At 36.9% G+C, this 6000-nt stretch overlaps 2 long non-coding RNA genes across 2 annotated transcripts; both read left to right on the top strand.

Annotated features, from left to right (window-relative positions):
- The first annotated feature begins 307 nt into the window (after window positions 1-307).
- On the top strand, window positions 308-2585 carry LOC122143679. The gene is made up of 3 exons (XR_006159311.1): window positions 308-806; window positions 2076-2268; window positions 2572-2585. It is a non-coding gene; the product is annotated as an uncharacterized LOC122143679 (long non-coding RNA).
- Window positions 2586-2600: 15 nt separating this feature from the next.
- Window positions 2601-4272, top strand: LOC122143680. Its single transcript, XR_006159312.1, has 3 exons — window positions 2601-2648; window positions 3167-3274; window positions 3758-4272. It is a non-coding gene; the product is annotated as an uncharacterized LOC122143680 (long non-coding RNA).
- The last annotated feature ends 1728 nt before the right edge of the window (window positions 4273-6000 follow it).

Below are 6000 nucleotides of genomic sequence, written 5' to 3'. Positions count from 1 at the left end.
GAACAGATTGTCATTTTGTAAGAGATTAGAGCCTAAATTAAAGTAGTGAGTTGATGCCCTAAACGCTAGCATTGTGCTAGATTTAGGTAACCTTCAGTTTTGATTTGTCACATTGATAAATTGATAACATTGTAATGCAGTGTTGCATTACAGAAGTACAATACAGCGTCGCATGACAATAACGTTCAAATCTGTTTATTAATTAAACACCTTAGTTTAATTCTGCATATTTCTCCATAATCACAGTGTAATTTTTATGCTTTTTGGATTGTTTTTTTTTTTTTTTTTCAGATTAAAATGCCACCACGAATCAGCCCTCTTAAGGATGCCATGCATCATGTTGTCACAAAGTCTGACAAAACGAAATTAGAGGTGAAGTACATTAATGCGGTGAAAGGTAAGGTGGTATCTGGTATGATTGATTTATCAGTTAATAATTAATATAATATGTAACCATAATCTTATGAGTATGTAAAAAAAAAAAAAAAAAAAAAAAAAAATCTTCTGGGTATGTTAATTAGGAACCTGGTTGCAGAATATTTTAAATAAGCCACTATTGATGTGTTCTGTGTGCACAGTTATCATCCTTTATCTGCAAGATTTATTTATTTTTTTGGTGAAAATGTTTTTGCTGTATTTGCAGGACGTGGACTATTTGCAAAAGGTTCCTTTTGCAAAGGAGATTTTATTGTGGAGTACAGGGGTGAATTGATAAATTATGCAGAGCTGGAGAGAAGAAGAAAACTCTACCACCCATCCTGTGCTGTTTTTATGTTCGAGTTTAAGTGGAGAGGGAAAACATGGTGGTAAGAAGTCACGTTGCATCAAAGCTATATTCCTTGTGTTATACTATAGTAAATAAGGTCGCATTTACACTGCAGGTCTTCATGACTTAATCTGATTTTGTGACTATATCCATTTTTTGACAATGTGCTTACATTTTTTTTTTTTTTTTTAAGAGTGACACTTATCCAGTGTGTGCATTTTACACCGCACTTGGTGACGCAATCTAAAAATAGCATCTACAGTATGACATCCTGAATCAATTTCAATAGTACATTAAGTTTAATTTATTGACATGGAATTCATATAGCAACCTTTTAATGCAATAGTTACTTCCATACATAAAAATAATTATATAGTACAGATTCTTTAGGACAGGGATTATGTATGCAGCTCCGCTGAAAGCTTGCGATTGGAATAATACTCAGGGGCCAGTTGCATAAACTTAGCCTCTATGTTATGACAGTGTCTTATGAAACTAGTGTGACCAATAAACAGTTAGCCAAGGAGTAATTAGTCTTATATTTGGGATTCTACTTAAACTAATCTAAGTTTTTATGTAACCGAATTAAAACAATTTTTTTTACCCATCTTAAAGAAAAAATGAGATGACTAACTTTTAAGACAAGTTTAAACCTTTTATGCAACTGGCCCCTAGATATTTAAGCATGTCACAGATTCTGAGTTCATTTGGATCATATAGTCATTAAAAAAAAAAAAAAAAAACCCTCATTAAAACCAAATGCGTTCATCAGTGATCATATATCAAGGCCACGTGTGTGTGCATTTTATTTTGTGGTTTCAGTGGAATGAATGGGGTGCATGAGCCACTGTCACTGACAACAGCAGCAACGAGCTCTCAGCTTAAAAAGCAACACATTTCAGTGTCAGATCGCCTTTTATTTAACACAAACAAACTAAATTAATACTCTGCTACTCAAATAGGGATGTTTCATTTGTGACTGGTATGTTTAAAAAAAACTGACTTTTCAATGACGTAGCATTTGCATTTACTGGGGAAGATTCGTTCTGTCCGCATGTATCCAATGATATCTGATTTATTTTCACATATGAATGAGGCCTGAAACCAATCTGAGAATATCTGAATCCATGCTCTTCACTTTCCTGCTTAAACAGTCGTGGCTCTTATCTGATCTGTGCCACATGGGATGAAAAAAAATTGGAATTGGGTCACTTGAACCATGCAGTGTAAATACAGCCTAAGACACTGACTTGTGGTGATGTATTGTAACACTTGTATTTATTCTTTTAATTTTTCTCTCAAATTTAAGCATTGATGCATCTAGGGAAGATGGATCGTTTAGGCGGTTAGTTAACGATGACCACCAACATCCAAATTGTAAGATCAAGAAAATTGATGTGAATGGAAAGGCACACCTGTGTTTATTTGCGCTGAAAGACATTAAAGAAGAAGAAGAAATCACATACGATTATGGGGGAGACGACTGCCCATGGAGAACCCAAGTAAGTTGCACAGCACACTGTATACAGAATAACTCCTTTTTGGTGGGTGAAGGTTGAATTAGAATTTGAATCTATTAGAAATATGAAAATAATTTGTAACAATTATTTCTATGACTTTTAGGTCAGTTTTTGTGTGTGTGTGTGTATACATTAAATAATTATTAGAAGACCAATTTAGGGGTTAGAAAGTGGGGGTTGTATTGTGGCCTTATTGGGTAAAATGTTATTACCCCCCCCCAAAAAAAAATCTGGTATCTGCATCAGATTTGTCTCTTGTGTTTCCATGTTGTGAAAACTTCTCAGCAGGTGACGCTGATGCTTCTCTCCAGTCTCAGACTCAGATGGATGATGCTTCTGGTCAAACCAAGTCTCCTCAACAGGTACGTTCACTTTTATCACTGAAAAGTTAAGTCTACTGTCTGTTTTTTCCATGTTTTTTGTGTTTTTGGAGCCTATTTTGATGCGTATCTGCTGTAAATTAGTTCCCTCAACAGTTTATCAACATGTGTCCAGTAGGTTAGTGGTAGTGGAATAGTTAGGGCCAGTTTTGTCTATCACAAGTAATATTTTCTTGGTTAATTGTTGCTTTAAAATTTAAACTCACGATGTCCCCACAACACACTTTTGGTCGCTCAGTGTTGGAGTTGAGATGGTATGTGAAATTAGATGAATCTGGTCCCCATAAGGAACAATAACGTTGTGTGTGAAAGGTCCCCACGAGGCCCGTTTTATTCAAGGTGTGTGTGTGAGCTCAGACAGAGGATGCTGGACAGTGATAAATGTTTAAGATGAGGTTGATTGTCTCTCTCTGTCTCATTGGTCATTCAGTATCTACATAAGATCTGTCTCTTGTTTCCATGTTGTGAAATCTACTCATTATTGATGTTGTCTCTTGCAGGAGAACAGTATTGCTGCTAATAGCAGAGCAGCAGGTGACTCTGATCCTTCTCTCCAGTCACAGACTCAGATGGATGATGCTTCTGGTCAAACCAAGTTTCCTCAACAGGTACGTTCACTTATCACTGGAAATCTAAGTCTACTGTCTGTTTTTTCCATGTTTTTGGAGCATATTTTGATGCATATCTGCTGTAAATTAGTTCCCTCAACAGTTTATCAACATGTGTCCTGTAGGTTAGTGGTAGTGGAATAGTTAGGGCCAGTTTTGTCTATCACAAGTAATTTTTTCTTGGTTAATTGTTGCTTTAAAATTTACACTCACGACGTCCCCACAGCACACTTTCAGTCACTCCGTGTTGGAGTTGAGATGGTGTGTGAAATTAGATGAATCTGGTCCCCATAAGGAACAATAACTTTGTGTGTGAAAGGTCCCCACGAGGCCCGTTTTATTCAAGATGTGTGTGTGAGCTCAGACAGAGGATGCAGGACAGGGGATATAATTTTTTCTCTCTGAGCTCTGGTCAACTTTTTCATTTTCAAATTTCAAATACAATAGTAACTGTCAAATATTGTTTATCCTTTCTGTTTACAGATTGCGACCCAGCGCCAAAATTAGATTTTTGTGCCAAGACTGAGATGGACTAAAAGTATCATAGCAAGTTTGTCACAACAAAGAGACTTGATGTCTTTTTTTTTTCTTTTTCTTTTTTTGTATTCCTCAGATCATTCTCATCATCAATAATAATTTATGTAATATTAGTATTCTTATGTGATATTGACTGCAAAATATCAGAGAATACAATTTAATTTTACTTTAACACCAGAATTATGTGATCAGATATATATATTTTTTGTCAGATCAACTGTCCATAACTTTTGCATTGAGAACTTTATTATAACATAGTAAGAAGCAGCAAATCATCACATGTAACTTGCAAACTTGAGGGGGAAAAAAATTTCAATAGATTAACAGAGACACAGTACATTGGCTATTATTTTCAAAATCAAATGATCAGTTAATTGCAGCAGTTCTACCGATTTCTTTTTTTTTTAGATGAAAGACACAAATCTTGAAGATTCTGGTGAGCTCTTTGATTCTACACCAGAGAGTTCATGGGCCCGGTTCCCCAAAACGTTCTTATCGCGAAGTAGTTCTTAACCTATTCCTTAACCTCTCTCTTAACGTTATGGCATGATTCCCGACACAATCGTACGCAAAGTATATCTTCTGTAAGTCACACTTTTGTAAGGTTGGTCTGGAACATTCGTAATCTCTCTCTTAGCGTTGTTTGAGCTCAAGACGCTAGTTGCCGCCACTGTGCAGCAATCTTTAGAAATCAGCGCAGCGCAGTACAAGTCAAACTATAGTATGTTGACAATGTTGTGGCTCAACAATGATTTTATGTTATGGACATTTTAAGACTAATAATAAAATATGTTCGCAATGGATACAGGCCTATTTATGAAGTTGACTTTATTTGGTATCAGAACTAATATGGTGGTAATTAGCCTAGGCTATTTCGTAATGTCATTAAAGGGGGTAAATTGGCAATCACTTTTGATAATTAAAATCTGGCAAACAATTTGGCTCTAAATGCCTAAGATCTATAAATGGGTAAGCATGGTGGTGTCCAGTAAGCCACCAACTATGGCAGCGATAAGCAAGACCTCGGTGTGGAGGTGCGTCCACACTGTCACCAACGCCCTTCTGCGCCATTCCGGAGATTACATCCGGGGAATTCTGATTGTAAAGTACCTTACCATTAATATAAAAGTGTATTACATAATTTTTAGAAGTCGTTAAACCCATTTCAAGAAGCGGCACAAGTGGCACAACGGGATAAGGAGGGTGGATGATTAGCGAGGGATACCCTGTTCGTCTACCCATCACAACATATCGTGTGAATATATATTACTGACAATTTGATAATTTAATTAATAGTCTATATTTTACGGATAACTTAAACTATGTTAAAATAAATGTTACTGTAATAATTTGAGGAATGTTTCATTTGCATAGGACGTGTTGTCTTTCTTAACACCGTAATGAACCTTCGTGTGAAGTGGAAAATCGATTCCTGAGCAATCGACGCCAACTAATTCAGCACCTTCACTTGGGACAGCGCCTTTGTAACGTCGAACGTAAGAGGCAGCGTGTTAAGAAGCTTCCTAAGGGACACTTCGGGGAACACACTTAGGAACATAAACAACTTTGGTAAGATATATCTTTCGAGTCTTCTTAGTGCGCTAAGAGTGAACGTTATCGGGGAACCGGGCCCAGATGATTACGTTCCAGATACCACTTCCGAAAGTGACAGTGATGTTAGCCTTACACTAAACCAGACAAAACGTCAGCTTCTTGATGAACTGGATGTTGATCAGTCTGGCTCAGTGAGTTGCCCTGACTGTGACACCACAATGTCATACAAAATGCACAGACTTATTTCTGAAGCATCTGGAACAGGAGAAGAACCCAGTTCAAGTCAGAACACAACCGATGGTGTAGTTGTTAGTGCATACCAAAAAAGAGATGGTGCTAGAGTGTACAACAAGAGACATTACTGCTTGTACTGCAGTAAAGCATATGCTAAGATGGCAAGGCATCTAGAAAGTTCACATGTAAATAAGTCTGATGTGGCTAGAGCTCTAAGCTTTCCAAAGAGTTCAAAGGAGAGAAAAAAACAGCTTGATTATATTCGCAACAGAGGAAACTATGCTCACAATGCAGCTGTTATGGAGTCAGGAAAGGGGGAACTAGTGCCATTTAAACGACCACGTAAAAAAGTGCAGGGAGAAGATTTCAGGCATTGTGCATACTGTCAAGGACTTTTTACA

This window comes from Cyprinus carpio, unplaced genomic scaffold, assembly GCF_018340385.1.
Source record: "Cyprinus carpio isolate SPL01 unplaced genomic scaffold, ASM1834038v1 S000006481, whole genome shotgun sequence".
Classification (NCBI taxonomy): Eukaryota; Metazoa; Chordata; class Actinopteri; order Cypriniformes; family Cyprinidae; genus Cyprinus; species Cyprinus carpio.
The sequence above is the reverse complement of the archived record's forward strand: the minus strand, read 5'-3'. Positions and strand labels throughout refer to the sequence as shown.